A 15,772-nucleotide genomic window follows, 5' to 3' on the forward strand; every position below is an offset into this window, starting at 1 on the left:
TTATAAACCAACTACCCTCCACGACTTTTCAACAGCCATAACTTTTTCACGCGTTAATATTTATTCTAAAAAAGTACACCATAAAAAAGAGCATTTTATTCTCTTTAATTTGAGTATGATATTGTTATAGTTTATTAATTAAAAAAAACTAGCATGTTATGTGATTACCAGTTATTACCGACAACGGGTTGGGCAAGTTCGGCTATTGGTGTCGGAACGGGTTAAAGTTGGGACAAGTTTAATACAAAAAAAAGGTTAAGTTAGTTCTTGTCGGGATGGGTTTAGAATGAAAGGGGTCAGGCCAAAACGGGTTTCGGGTTAGAACATTTTTGGTTGGCACAAGTCCGTCAAAACGGATTGGGTTAAAAAGTAGTTTATTTGAAATTACTATACATTTCATCTTTGTTTCTTGATTGTCGCCGGCAATCACTCTAGCCACATATGACAATGTTTATACATATCGATTTGCTCGCGTTTAGGCATTGTGTGGCGTGCTTACTGGCACCGGTTGGCGGTTACACGTCCGATGCCAAGTTAAATGCATACCACCGTGGAGTTATACACATATCATTGCTAGGTTACAAATGTTCTAACACCGGTTGAGTTTGCACGTCCACCGCTGCATCGCGCGGGCACCTGGCTAGTATATATATATATCTCACAAGTTTGTATACTTTATCTTATACAGAAAATGGAGCCAAAACAACATGCAGAAACCAACCCATCACCATTATTCCAACCTGCTCAAAGGGACGTCCGTGAATCACTTGAAGTATTCAACCCATCAACCCACAACACGACCGCTCCAGTCCGGTCACAACCCACTTGGCGGAGCTGGGTGGAGCCATCACAGAACCACCCAGCTCCACCAGTAGATGCCAGTGTTAATAATGTTAGCCCTGACATCTCCACCTCCCAGTCGGGCAGACTGCCAGATACTGAGATCAAGTCATGGATGGCCCTTAAAGATCCTAAGCCATTTGAGGTACCGCCGTTTGTTCCGAGTCCAGCCTCGCCTGGTGGAATTGTAGGTGCGGCCGAACAACGAGCGGCCGAGTGGGGGTTGGTTTTGAAAACCGACGCCGAGACTGGGAAACCGCAAGGGGTTAAAGTTAGGACCTCGGGTGAGGACCCTAATGCTAAACCGGGTAAGAATCGGAGGGATTCGGGTACCTCGGTTCAGAGTTCTAGTGATATATCAGATGATGGATCAGGTATTATTATTATTATTATTATTATTACATTGGTACCATATGTTCTGTTTTAATTATGGTAAAAATACTACAATAAACTCTAACTAGTATATTTTATACGCTACTTTAATTAAGGTACCGAAGGAGGATTAAAAGTATCCGAGGACTTGAAAGACGCGTTATCGACATTTCAACAGACGTTTGTGGTTTCTGATGCCACGAAACCCGACTACCCGATTTTGTATGCGAGTGCGGGTTTCTTCAAGATGACCGGTTATACTTCTAAAGAAGTTATCGGTAGAAACTGGTATTGATCGCTTTTATAACTTTGTAATCCTTTTGCTTTTGTTGAGTTAAACTCGAAAATACAACTTCATACACATTATAGTTACTACTTACTAGAAAACAAGCATTTGCGAATGTTAAAACCGGAAAGGTTTTTTTCAACTTTAAAATGTTGGTAATTTTTACAGTCAGTTTTTGACGACTGCTTAATCTCTCATCCTAACTTAGTTTTGCGACAAAAGTTTCACTCTCAAAGTTAGCGACGGTTCTAAGATCGAATATTATATAATCTATTCTTTTGCCAACCGGCATATTTCTTATTTGTTAATTAAATATGTTTTATCACACACTCTTTAAACCGACCACTACATTTACACAATTATCCAACCTAAAGGACTCGAATTCTCAATCATTTAGAAAGAAAAAAAAACATCTTTATATAAACATTGTTACTGTTAGACTACATACCTTTTGATTTAAAAGATATTTCAATAGTTTTCAAGACCGACCTATTGTAATTTTCTTGAGTTTTTAGGAAAATATTATCACCGTTTTGGCGTTTTTCGACCACGTTATATTTTATTATACTTCTTGAAACATTTTAAAAACTACATTTATTTGACTTTAGACTTTTAAAAAGCTCATGAGAGTACGAGACTTTTTCTTTAACTGACTTATATTTATTTTATTTTCAACAACAATGTATTTACGGCGATTGGTCAAATTTGCGACAGTTTGGTTCCCGTCGCTAATTTTACTTTTTCCGTTGTCGCTAGCTTTGACCCTTGAGATTATGACATCTTTGTAGTAGTCTCCAAAAGGTAACAAATAAGCATGCTCGGTGTGGGTTGAACTTTAAAGTTATATATTTTAGCCTAAAAACGTGAAACTGAACTTTTATACTTTTAACCTTTATAACATATGAACATATTAAATATGTTGGTTGACTTGGTTGGGTTGCAGCCGTTTCCTACAGGGTGCGGACACGAACCCTGAAGATGTGGCTAAAATCAGGGAAGCATTGCAAAAGGGTTCAACATATTGTGGCAGGCTTCTTAACTATAAGAAAGATGGTTCACCCTTTTGGAACCTTCTCACTGTCTCCCCCATCAAAGATGAATCCGGCAACATCCTCAAATTCATCGGGTATGTTTATTTAAACCGTGATATTATATGCCACATTTATCATCGAGTATAAATGATTGTGTCACATGTCTGGTATCTAATGTTTTAACGTACAATGGATACTAACAAACGATTCTTTAGCATGGTGACAACTCTAGTGTCGCCCTAACAAAGCTATTGCAACGTGAGTTGTATCATTTTGTCGCGTTATTAACTATTTTCCACTTTTCGTATCTGAAAAGACTTATACGCCCCCATCTAATTAATATAGGTCCTTTGGTTTGGTTATTTTAGACCGCGATATTATATGCCAGATTTATCATCGAGTATATGGCTACGTCACATGTCATGTGCCTCATGTTTAACGTACCATGAATACTGACAAAATCCTCTTTAGCATGGTGACAACGTGGTGACAACTCTAGTGTCGCCCTAACAAAGCTATCGATCGCAGCCTGAGCTGTATCATTTTGTATTGTTACTAAAAAGTTTTCCCTTTTCGTATCTTGAAAGACTAACATGCCCCCATCTAATTAATATAGGTCCTTTGGTTTGATTATTTTAGACGGCGATATTATATGCTAGATTTATCATCGAGTATATGGCTACGTCACATGTCATGTGCCTCATGTTTAACGTACCATGAATACTGACAAAATCCTCTTTAGCATGGTGACAACTCTAGTATCGCCCTAACAAAGCTATCGATCGCAACATGAGTTGTATCATTTTGTCATGTTATAGATAGTTTCCACTTTTCGTGTCTGAAAAGACTAAGATGCCCTCATCTAATTAATATAGGTCCTTTAGTTTGAGTATTTTAGACCGCGATATTATATACCAGATTTATCATCGAGTATAGGAAGGTGTCACATGCCTAGTATCTCATGTTTAACGAACAAAGGATATGAACAAGTTCTTCTTAGCATAGTGCAATCCTTACAAAGCTATCCCAATGTGTCTTGTATTATTTTGTTATGATATTAAATGGTTTTCAGTTTTCACTCTACGTGAAAAGACTAACATGCCCTCATTGGGTTTTCTATCAACAACTACACACGAGTAAGGTGATAGACTGATAGAGATGACTCGTGTATATGCCCTACCAAATTCACATATAGCAAAACAATTTAAAAAGCTTATTTGTAATTTAATTTATTCAATTTGTTTTTTTTAGTTCATTAGATAAGATCAAGGAGGGATATCTATGGTGGCCCTTTAATATATGGACCATTTAATTGAGAGCATATTTGTGAGTGATGTTACTAGGAGATGGTGAGTGATAGGTCTAGTCTTTATTATCCATATGACCCTATAGGGTGCACTTTATTTCTAATTCAATTGTCAATGATGTTTATCGGGATACTTGTTTTATCATTCTAGTTTACTTTTACTTTTGCACCCCCAATATAAAAGGTCCAAACATGACTGCTAGGGCTGTCACTTTTACCCGAAACCCAACCCGAAAAAATCCGTACCCGAACCCGAACTAACCCGACTCGAAGAACCCGAACCCGAGAAAAGGCTAACCCGAACCCGAACCGAAGTAATTCGGGTTGGTTCTCGGGTTTGATTTATAAGATTTGGGTCAACCCGAAAAACCCATATAAACTTTTAGCTTTGAAATTAAATATATTTTTATGTATAATAGGCTAAGTCTTAGCCACTAAAGTTATCAGAAACTGGCTTTAATAAATTGTTGTCATTTTAACTATTATGGATCGATTGTTTATTATTAATTATGTTTACCGTTTATTATTAATAGCAACCGTAATCGAACAACCGAATCACGTCCGATTGAATACGATTATGGTTCGAGTTAGTTTTACTCTTCTTTTGAATTATTTTATCAAGTTAGGTTAGTTTATTATTTGATCATTTGTGCTATAAGCAAAGAAAAATATGTTGTTTTAATTTTCGCATTGTAGTTTTCTAAAAAAATTTGGTTTTGTGTTTTTTTTTCTAGAATACTCGAAACCCGATTAACCCAACCCGAAAAAACCCGAATCCGAATTACCTGAAACCGAAAAACCCGTGAGAGATTTGGGTTGGGTTTCGGGTCAAGATTTAAAACTTTGAAACCCGAAGAACCCGACCCGAATAACCCGAAAAACGAACCCGAAGAACACCCCTAATGACTGTCACATGTTTGTTGACATGAAAAAACATTTTTTCGACAACCTTTTTTAATTTAATTTTTGTAACGCATTTGATTCGAGCATGTTTGGGATTTAGTTTGTAAAATGTTTATTTGGTTTATTGGTGTTTCAAAAATCCAATAAGTTAAAATGTGTTTAGCAATCAAAATTTTTTTTTTTTTAGCTTTTTGAAAGGTTAAACATTTTTTTCAGAAGTTCCAAATCCTGACTGTTTAAAATGGTTTTTTGAAAAAGCCAATAAGCCAATAAACATTTTTTCAAACTCAATCTAAAATATGCTCTTAGTCACCACCATTCCGAAAGACAAAACACTGCTAAACGTTTCGCGTTTAAAGTTTATCAATTTGACCCGTACAAACTCTTCTAAACAAAGTAAGCCAATTGATACCGGACACGTGGAGTTACTACAAGAAGATTAGACAAACTTAGTTAAAATTAGTTGAAGTTTGACACTTAATTATCCCAGTGTGTACACTTGAACGTAGTATCCAAGCTTGACACTAACTTTATGTTCAAAAAATATATGAAATTATACATGTTTCTAGTTTTTTTTTTTTTTTTACAACGGGCTGTAAACTTGAGCGTTTTAGTTTTGTTAATTAATAATTCGTTCATTTATATTTGTTTTTCATGTGGATAATAACAGAATGCAAGTGGAGGTGAGTAAGCACACCGAAGGCACGAAAGAGAAGACGCTTCGGCCTAACGGGTTGCCTGAATCTTTAATTCGATATGATGGTACTCCTGTTTATTTATTTTAAGATTGTAGTCATGAAAAAAGTAGATTAATTTGAAATACTACTAGATAGGGCAAAATATTCGTTGAGTAACTATCAAAGCATATAATTTTTAGAGTTAATTATATGGATGTGGTAATTTTTAAAAGAACCATTAGAGCATACCAAGTCAAACAAATACAAGTTTAACTAGCTTGTTTTCTTACAAATAGATAAAATTTGACAATTTTTAATTTTAATATGTTTAATTAATATGTTGCAGCCCGGCAAAAAGACATGGCAACTAGTTCAGTGACCGAGTTGGTGGAGGCAGTGAAACGACCAAGATCACTAAGTGAATCCACCAACCGTCATCCATTCGCGACAGACTCACGAAACAATAGCGACAAAGACAAACCCGGCGTTTTCAATTTAGGCCGTCGAAGATCTGCTGAAACTGCGGCTCCTCCGGCACCACCACCACGCCCGAGACGGAACTCACATCCCGGTGTCCGAACATTAACAACCATGCAACCGATTGATGAACTCCCGGAAAAGAAGCAGAAAAAATCAAAGCGACTTTCTTTTATGGGGTACTTCAAAATAGATTTAAAAAAAAAGTTCCCATTTTTTAGATTTTGAAACCCGTTAGGTTTTGGAGTTTGTGGTTTTCACTTACGCTGTGTTCCTGAGTTTCATTTAAAGGAGGAAAGAGAAAGAAAGTGAGGGATGTAAAAAAATTGTGTGTTCTCAAGTTTCATTTAAGGAAGGAAAAGAAATGAAATCATAAAAAGGGTGTTCCTGAGTTTCATTAGAGGAAAGAAAAGGAGAGGAGATGAGAGAAAATTAGGAGTAAAATAAGAGAATTTGTATCTTTTCAATTTGAAAAGATTTAGAAGGAAAGAAAATTGAAGAGAAAGAAGGGATGTCAAAAGAAAAGAGAAGAGGAGAAAACTTTCTTTTCTTTACCTTTCTTTTTATAAATGAACTCGGGAACACAGCGTTACAATTTCGTTTTGATTTTTTTCGGTTTTATCATTTTGATTTGAAAAACTTTGGTTAAAAAATGATTAAAAATAATGAATATAAACATTATATTTTGGGCCCGCCAATAAAAATGTAAAAAGAAACTAGAGAGAAAAAAAAAAGAATTATTCATTCATTTCACAATAATAATACATAGATGATAGGTCACAATTACATTGGAGAGTGAGAAACTGAAAAACCCATAATAACTATTGGGTTGGGCCTAAAGCCTATAACTAATGGGTTAAGCTTTAAATGTCTTCTTTTTATAAGCAGTCTTTTTTTTTCTAAATAAATAATTCATGTTTTACAACTCTGGGCTACACCAATTATAACTTTTTTTATAAATTACTTAAAATATGTTTTTATGGTTCCAGTCGGTTTAGTCAGTTCGGTTTATTCGAATTTTGGATCATAAAAAAACCGAAACAAAAATTGATGTTTTAAAAGAGTTCAAATATTTTGGTTCGGCTGTGGTTCATTTTAATTTGGTTTCGTTCTCAGCCTATTTCTAATTAAGTAGTTTAGCTTAGATTGTTTATGTTAACACACAAGTTTATAATTCAGGGTAGTTATGCTATATGCTATTTAATATTTCTGCTCGTGATTATGATATAGTATTAAGAATTATGTATATCATTATGATGTAGGATTAAGAAGAAAAACCGAAAAAGTAGCGAAGCATTTGATGATGGATTCGAGGGAGACGTTAACATTCAGGATACAGATGGTGAGGCTGATGATGAAGACGATTATACATTTAAGAAGGATGATACGAGGCCGGAGAGTTTGGATGACAAAGTACGAAAGAAAGAAATGAGAAAGGGTATCGATTTAGCGACAACTCTTGAGCGTATCGAGAAAAATTTCGTCATTACTGACCCACGACTTCCCGACAATCCCATTGTAAGTCTTTACTTGTCGCTATTCGAAAACTTTTATCAGTAATGACAATCAAGTCAATTCTGTCGCTATGAGTTGCAACAAAAAATAATCACACAAGATTTTAGTATATGATTTTACTATGCATTTTAATCTTTCGTTAGAATATTCAAAAGTACTAACACTTTAATGATCTCTATCACTAGATTTTCGCATCCGATAGTTTCTTGGAGTTGACAGAGTATAGCCGTGAAGAGATCCTAGGAAGAAATTGCAGGTATGAAAAACAGAATATATTAAAAGTGGTAAGAAAGTATACATCCGTGATCCGTTGGTAATTTCTCTATATTTATTGTATGAAGGTTTCTTCAAGGGCCTGAAACTGATCCATCGACGGTGAAGAAAATTCGAGAAGCAATCGATAACCAAACAGAGGTTACTGTACAACTCATCAATTATACGAAAAGCGGTATATAAATACACACATTCACATATCTTTTGTGGCAATTTATTTCGATGTGACAATTTATCAGGCAAAAAATTGTTTATGTTAAATATCTTTTGTGACAATTTATCAGGCAAAAAATTTTGGAACCTGTTTCATCTACAACCTATGCGTGACCAAAAGGTACTATTCTAGGAAATGCCCAAAATTTAGTTACACAATATTAATCAGTCCGTCAGTGGTCCCTTCGTGAACTATCCATTGTGAATGCCGACTGATATGTAATATGTTAGTCGGCGAAAGTCAGTTTTCTAGTAGTGACAAAATGAACCGTTTGGTTTCTAGTTATTTCGATGCATTTCATGAAAAATAACTTTAAAATAATTTTATTAAGCATGTGTATAAATAAAGATTGTATGTACTTTTTTGTTGTGTAGGGAGAAGTACAATACTTCATTGGAGTGCAACTAGATGGAAGTCAGCATGTTGAGCCACTTCATAATTGTATCCCTGAAACCACTGTTAAAGATGGTTCAGTTTTGGTAATCACAAGCCTCTATACACCAATATTTTCCAGCATGTGGATGGTCACTAAAGTGTCGTGTCTTGGTCGTTTCAGGTGAAAGAGGCTGCGGAAAATATTGATGTAGCAGTGCGAGAACTTCCGGATGCTAATATGGTAAAACTCTAGTAACTAGAAATGTAGACATGTGATTTGCACATAATTTTCCATGCGCACTTTTAATACAAAGAGGTTGTTGTAGTAATTGTGACCGAACTTTACGACAAAAAATGTAAATTTAGGCATTTAGCGACTGATTTGTGACAAAAATCACAAAGTTGCAAAATTTATGACAATTCACCGGTCGCATATTTGGGACCGAAATATTGGTTGTTAAAAACAATCGCAAAATTATTCACTAGTTGTGAAACAGTCGCAACTTTGATTACCGCAACACTCATTTACGACCGAAATTGCTAACGAGACCAAGTTTTCAGTAGTGAGAATAAAACTCGTTACAATTTCTTTGTTAAAGTTCTTGATGATACACAGACCCCAGAAGATCTATGGGCAAAACACTCGAATACAGTTCAACCGAAGCCTCATCGAAGGGACACATCAGCGTGGAAGGCTATTTTAAAGGTAGTATATCCTTAAAAATGTCTCGGATTTGATCCGTCGCTAGTAATTATACACGTTCTGATCCTCTGAGTACCGAGACATCTAACCAGTTCTGGTGTTTTAATTAGGTTATTGAGAGTGGAGAAAAGTTAGGATTAAGGCATTTAGGCCCATAAAGCCTCTAGGTTCTGGTGATACAGGAAGCGTTCATCTAGTCGAGTTATGTGGAACTGGTGAATTTTTTGCGATGAAAGCAATGGACAAAGGCGTAATGATTAACCGTAACAAGGTAAGCACATTGCATATGTTGTTCTTTTATGTCATAACTCATAATAATAATACTCCACCATGAAAGTTTCCTACCACTTCCAGTACTCCATTTTCGTCGTTACTTTTTGCGACTAAAATTTTTCTTCCCACGAAATAGGTGCATAGAGCGTGCGCTGAACGGGAGATCTTAGATGTCTTAGACCATCCTTTTCTTCCGGCATTATATGCTTCGTTTCAGGTCAAATACCATGTCTGGTTTTCATAGTTCCTGGATTTTATAATTCTGTCAGTGATACTCATTTGTTTAGTAGTAAATCTTTGCAGACACCCACTCATGTCTGTTTGATCACTGATTACTGTCCCGGCGGAGAGCTTTTTATGCTTTTAGACAGACAAACGATGAAGGTCTTGAAGGAAGATGCCGTAAGGTATAACACCTAATTCCAACTTGATTCTTTTTTAACCGACACGAATAACAAAATTCCTAATTAGTGACCAAATTGTTTGTTCAGTCGCTAATAGTATCAACAAACGAGTAGTCACTAAATCGGTGATATTTTGCTTTTAGTGACTAACTTTGAGCAAACAAAAACTCTTATGTTTTCCGTACAGATTCTATGCTGCCGAGGTGCTCGTGGCGTTGGAGTACCTTCATTGTCAAGGTACATTATTGTTTATGATCATTTACGAGTGAATAAATCATTGGATTATGCCAACGAGCCTTTTAGTGATCAAACTGTCATATTTAGTGGTGTAGGTATTATATATAGAGATTTGAAGCCAGAAAATGTATTGATACAAAGCACTGGACATGTAGCTTTGACAGATTTTGATCTTTCTTGCTTGACATCTTGCAAGCCTCAGGTATCTCTAATCAATACTTCTTAGATTTCATTTCGTAACGCGATAAAAACATGATAAATTACATTCTAAAAATGTGTTTCAATTAACTTTGTATTTAATAAACTCTTTAATTTCTTGATTCAACCGGAAGCAGCCTCTCTATCCTTATGGGGTAGAGGTAAGGCTGTTTACATCTTACCCTCCTCAGACCCTACCATAGCTTTGCTATTCGTGGGATATACTGAGTACGATGATGATTTAATTTCTTGATTCAGCTTTTGACTTCTGAAATAAGTGAAAAGAAGAAGAGGCATAAAAAAAATCAACAGACTCCAATTTTCATGGCCGAACCAGTTCGTGCATCGAACTCGTTTGTTGGAACAGAAGAGTATATCGCACCGGTTCGTGCAGTTATTACAATTTTTATTTAACTTGCAAGTCAAGTTTGTTATTCTTATAATATACAGATTTTTATTTTAATTATTTGCATTTTTTTCAGGAGATTATAAGTGGAGTTGGGCATTCTAGTGCAGTAGATTGGTGGGCTTTTGGTAAAAAACTTCACTTCTATAAATATTTTTGGTTAAGTTAAGAAATTTTTCTAGCATTGAAAAAGTTAAAAGATCGATATCTGGTGGTGTTCTAGGTATTCTTCTATATGAGATGTTTTATGGGTACACGCCGTTTAGAGGAAAGACGAGGCAACGAACATTCGCTAACATTCTTCATAAAGATCTAAAGTTTCCTAGTAGCATAGCGGTATGTTTTTCTACAAACATGTGTTTTAGAGGTGGTAATTTTGACCCGTTTAACTGTAAAATCTTAGCTAACATATATACATGTCAAATGTATAAAACCTCACAAGTAGTTTTATTAAAATATGACACATGGAGAGAATTCTCAAAGAAAATAGTAAATTTTCAAATGAGGAACACATTACATTAGAGCCTCTTATAGCGAATTCTAAATTTAGCAAGTAGTCTTCGAAAATCGAAAACAAAGACCTAAACGATGAGATTAAAGACGCAAATATTAGTTTCAATAAATAATGTAAGTGATTTTACGTATTTTGCACTAAAAATAACAGATTTTTTAGATGGCAAAAATCTAGGTGAAATTCTCAATGACAAAATAAGAGCTCTAAGCCTCTAATTGATAGAATTTGGGTTCGACAGCTCAGTCATTTTCCATGTGATCTGGCTTGTCAAGACCTTTCTGTTCCCTACTTATTGGGCCCATAACTTCATTTGTAGTCCAAGTTATACCATTATTATGTATTTATGTTGGGCCTTTTACGTCCCGTCTAGATGGTACACATAGGAGTCGGCTAACTTTTGAATCAACTCCTTATCACATATAGTTAACTTCATATGTTCGGCAATGTAGTATAAATTCATGTGAATATAAGAAAAATATCATATGACAAGAAACTGATCACAAAGAATTTGAATGTAATGCAGGTAAGCCTTTCAGCCAAACAGTTGATTTACAGATTGTTGCATAGGGATCCAAAGAATCGTTTGGGCTCACGCGAAGGCGCAAGTGAAGTGAAACGACACCCATTTTTCCGTGGCATTAATTGGGCATTAGTTCGTTGCGAGGTAAACCTTTTAAACTCCAGCAGGCTTGCTAAAAGTTGGATTTATAAAAGGTTAACATACTTTATATTTTGTATATTTCTTTCAGAACCCTCCTAAGCTAGATACTCCTGTGTTTGGAGAGAATGAAGATGAAAAAGTCAAAGAGGTTGACCCTGGACTTAAAGATTTGGAGAATAATGTTTTTTGAGATTTATGGAAGTGTTTGTGTGCTTTTTGCTTAAGTTTGTGAGTTTTATTTTCATGATAATTTGGATTTTAAATAATTTCTAGCTTAATTAATGGTCGAATCAAATCAACATTATATGTACTGTAATATTTGTTATTTTTCTGGTTTGTATCATATTATTATTTGTTACGAGTTCCATTTATTTATTATGTAACACTCGTCTTTGCCTGTAAATATGTCACATTATTATTATTTTGTCATTATGTCCGGGTCTAGATGTTTAAAAGATGTAGTTTAGGATAGTTATTAATTAGCACCAAAATTGTCATGAGGGTGTCTATAACATTCATTTGATCAATATATTTCACACGTCTGTGTACAAACTCTCCTTTTGTATTACAGTCATAATATTTATGAATTGAATGTAACCATATAAATAATCCTATAAGTACTGTACAGTAGGTTCTTACTTCTTAGCATATTAGAATCTTATCAATACAAAGTTGTTAGAGCCCAGCCCATCAGCCCAACAGAAAACCAACAACCTAACATAAAATTTGGTTTGACCTGATCCCTATTCCCTACTGCTAAGTGCTAACGCGACTTAAAAACCCGACAAAATCCAGACCAGCCCATGGCCATATGGTCCGGTCCTCAAGTCTCCACAAAACCCGTCTTGATCCTAACCCGGTTTGAGCCAGGCCGGTCCAGGTTTGACCTCATATCTACTCAAAATTGCAATATAAAAATATCTCAGTTTTTAATACGTTGTATATAAAGGATCAGATTCATTTTTACTTTGAATTGTACAAAAATTTTTAGGTTGCGCCGATTAAATTACAAGTGTTTTTCATTCTTGTAATGGTTTACTGGTATCATTAGTAACAATTCATGTGTCGTCTGTAAAGTTATATGCATCACTATAATTAGTTTAACAAATTGTTATAATTGGACACTTCAGACATACCTATTGTAACTAATTAGACATACCATTATAGTGTGTATTAACATCAAGAAATAATGTGTTTGTTACATATAAGAATACTTGACCTAAAATAAAAATAAGAATTTTTTATTTTATAGTATTTTTAATAAATAATAAAGTATACTAAACTTATCATTTTTTAAAATAATATAATATAAAAGTTAACATTTTTTAAATAGTTTTTCCAATTAAAAAAATTGATTCAAAATTTCGAATAATGGAAACTAATTAATTTAAAGACAAGATAATGGACGTAATTAAGGTGCATTGTTATTTTCATTAAATTTTTATCTGTCAACCCTTCAATAATACTATGTCATATAATTGTCTGTCCTAACTCCTATCCATAATCACATAATCGTAAATAATTCATCATCAACATATCATGATGTTACATGACAGATTGTTTGAATCCCATTTATCGTCTTTTTTACTTTTTCTAAAATTATATTATTTTTTAATAATATACATAATCCCATATATATTATCTATACTATAAGATTAATAAACCCATATAGCAAGTGAAGAAACTAAACTGCCCAATGATGAATTATTAATTATATCAGATTTCTCGTAACCAAATGTTAGAATTTCCAGGCCAGTCTAGTTAAATCGGAGTATATATTAAAATACAACATTATAATATAAAAACATGATAATTAGAAAAAAAAATACAATCAAATGACGATGTTATTGATAAATAATAAACCGCCAAGCCCGAGCTTGAAAAAATACTTACGAGCCAAGTTTGAAATCGAGCTCTGTAAGTCAAAACTAGTCAAGAAACAAATGGGGTTTTAGAGAAACAATTTTTCCATCATTTTATTTCTCTCTCCTTACTGCTGCAACATAAGAATTTTAATTAACTCCTAATATGACATTTTAAAGGTTAATATTGAATTATTAATAAAGTTAAATAGGACCGTAAAATGGGGTGTGGATTATTGTTTTTACCAAGTTTTTTTTTCTATGTAAGTTTATTAAGTTTGTTTGATAATAAAAGAGTCGCAAGTTATCTCTCTAATATCTCATTTTCTGTTTATTTGATTCGTCTGGACCAACACATTTGATACCAATTTAAAATCTTGATTCTCTTTGCAAATTATTTCCAGTGAACCACTTGCCTCTTGAACCAAGTTTGACACCACAGATTGGTTCTCAGCATGCCAAATTATATAATTTACTATATACATAAATGGTATAACATCTATAATTCTTATGGGTTCACTAATTTTTTTTTTATATATTGGTTCTACACTTCTACGTGATTTTTTAAAATCAATGTGTACCCACCACTTGTCATATACATATTTTGTTTGTTGATAGATCCAATAGACATCTTTAGATGCTAACCCCCACCCCCCCCCCCTCCCCAACCACACACACCTCTTACACACACGCGTGTGTTTGTTTCATTAATATTGATTAGTTACCAACCATCACTCGTTTCCTGAATTAAACAATATGCTTTTAAGTTTGTTATTCAATATGTTGATGATAAGAGCAGCAATAATTTGGTTGTCATATTTAAGTTAGCTCTTCAAACTTAACAAAACATTATACTTGAGCATCAATTGTATGCTTGTATAGGATCATACAATCATATCAAACATTTGCAACGTGGCTAATAGGGGGTGTAACGAGCTGAGACCAAGCGCGACTAGGCTCGAGTTAAGCTCGTTTCTTACTTTCAAGGACTCGAGTTCAAGTTCAGGTTGTTTCATGCTCTTTTTTAAAGACTGAGCTCGGGTAGTGAGTAGTTTATTCAAGCTAAGGTTCTTAAATAGAAAAACTAACGTCTATCCATTTTAAGGATCATCCCTGTTACACTTTCAAACTATTTCTAACCATAGATGTAATATCTCAAAATCAGGAACCAAATTTGCGATATGGATATAACATCTGTGTAATTAACTCTACATATTAAAAGAGGATTAGGAATTTTCTTTTTTAAACAAGTTTAGGGATTTTAGTTTTTACCATGTTAGAAAAGTATAGTTGAAAAATAGAATGTATATTAGTTTTCAACTATAGGCTTGTGTGAAGTCGAAATCAACCATCTATGTGCCAGATATACAAACTACGAACTTACATATATAAATACTTTTATTTTATTAACTATATTAATATTTTATTGGAATTAACTGGATCAAACACACACAATAGGTTTTTGTGACCCAACTCGAGGAAACAACTCTTTTATGCTTATTAAGATCAAAACTACATAAAAACAATAACTCTAAACCATCAATTTATATATAAATAAAACTCGTTAACACAGTGTACTTAAAAAGTGTTGTATTTATTTTAGGATGTTAAAAGAAGGGTTCTACTAGAGACACCCAGACACCCCCGTATACGCTCAATATAGGGCTATACCGGGCGTTTTGAATCCCTATATAGAGGACGTATAAGAGAGTATTTTAGAAAAATATGGGTGTCCCTATAAAACCCATAAAAAATTTATTGTTTTCAGCCATCAAATTCAACACATGCCTCATGTCATAAGCTTTGGGAAGTGCAAAAACTGTTGTTAAAGTTTGATGCTTCGATGGATCAGTATATTTTTCCTTGGAATACTTGGCTCTCGAGCAAGTGAACATCTTCAGGTGAAGGGTTGCTTTGGCCCAAATTACCACTAGGGCAGCTCTTTGTCCAAACTAGTTCGGTGTTATGTCCATTTTGTGAAGAGCAGCTGAAATCGGTTGATCACTTTTTCACGACTTGTATATTCTCTACATAAATCTAGGTCGTGTCGTGGACCTCGTGGTGCCACTTGCCTCCTACCTTTTTTTTTCGGGGCATCTTAAGTTTGCATAATTAGTTTGTTAATGGTTTCAAAAAGTTTAGGAGAATGGTACAGTTAATTATGCTTTTGATGTGTTGGGCTATTTGGAAAGCTTGAAACAAGATTATCTTTGATAAGAAGGTGGAAGCTAGTTGCATCATTAAG

At 34.3% G+C, this 15,772-nt stretch overlaps 1 pseudogene across 1 annotated transcript; it reads left to right on the forward strand.

The window, feature by feature from the left end:
- The first annotated feature begins 679 nt into the window (after positions 1–679).
- LOC143563104 (phototropin-1-like) lies at positions 680–12,062 on the forward strand (annotated as a pseudogene). Its single transcript, XR_013140600.1, has 22 exons — positions 680–1,214; positions 1,329–1,500; positions 2,442–2,624; positions 5,409–5,500; positions 5,762–6,071; positions 7,155–7,410; positions 7,593–7,663; positions 7,749–7,855; positions 7,965–8,014; positions 8,269–8,373; positions 8,451–8,510; positions 8,886–8,975; positions 9,083–9,243; positions 9,382–9,462; positions 9,549–9,652; positions 9,837–9,886; positions 9,982–10,088; positions 10,343–10,468; positions 10,567–10,618; positions 10,714–10,826; positions 11,528–11,668; positions 11,754–12,062. The product of XR_013140600.1 is annotated as a phototropin-1-like (transcript).
- Positions 12,063–15,772: the final 3,710 nt, after the last annotated feature.

Source organism: Bidens hawaiensis, unplaced genomic scaffold (genome assembly GCF_021521415.1).
Source record: "Bidens hawaiensis isolate Kalapana, Puna unplaced genomic scaffold, B.hawaiensis_p1.1 tig00021322_1, whole genome shotgun sequence".
Classification (NCBI taxonomy): Eukaryota; Viridiplantae; Streptophyta; class Magnoliopsida; order Asterales; family Asteraceae; genus Bidens; species Bidens hawaiensis.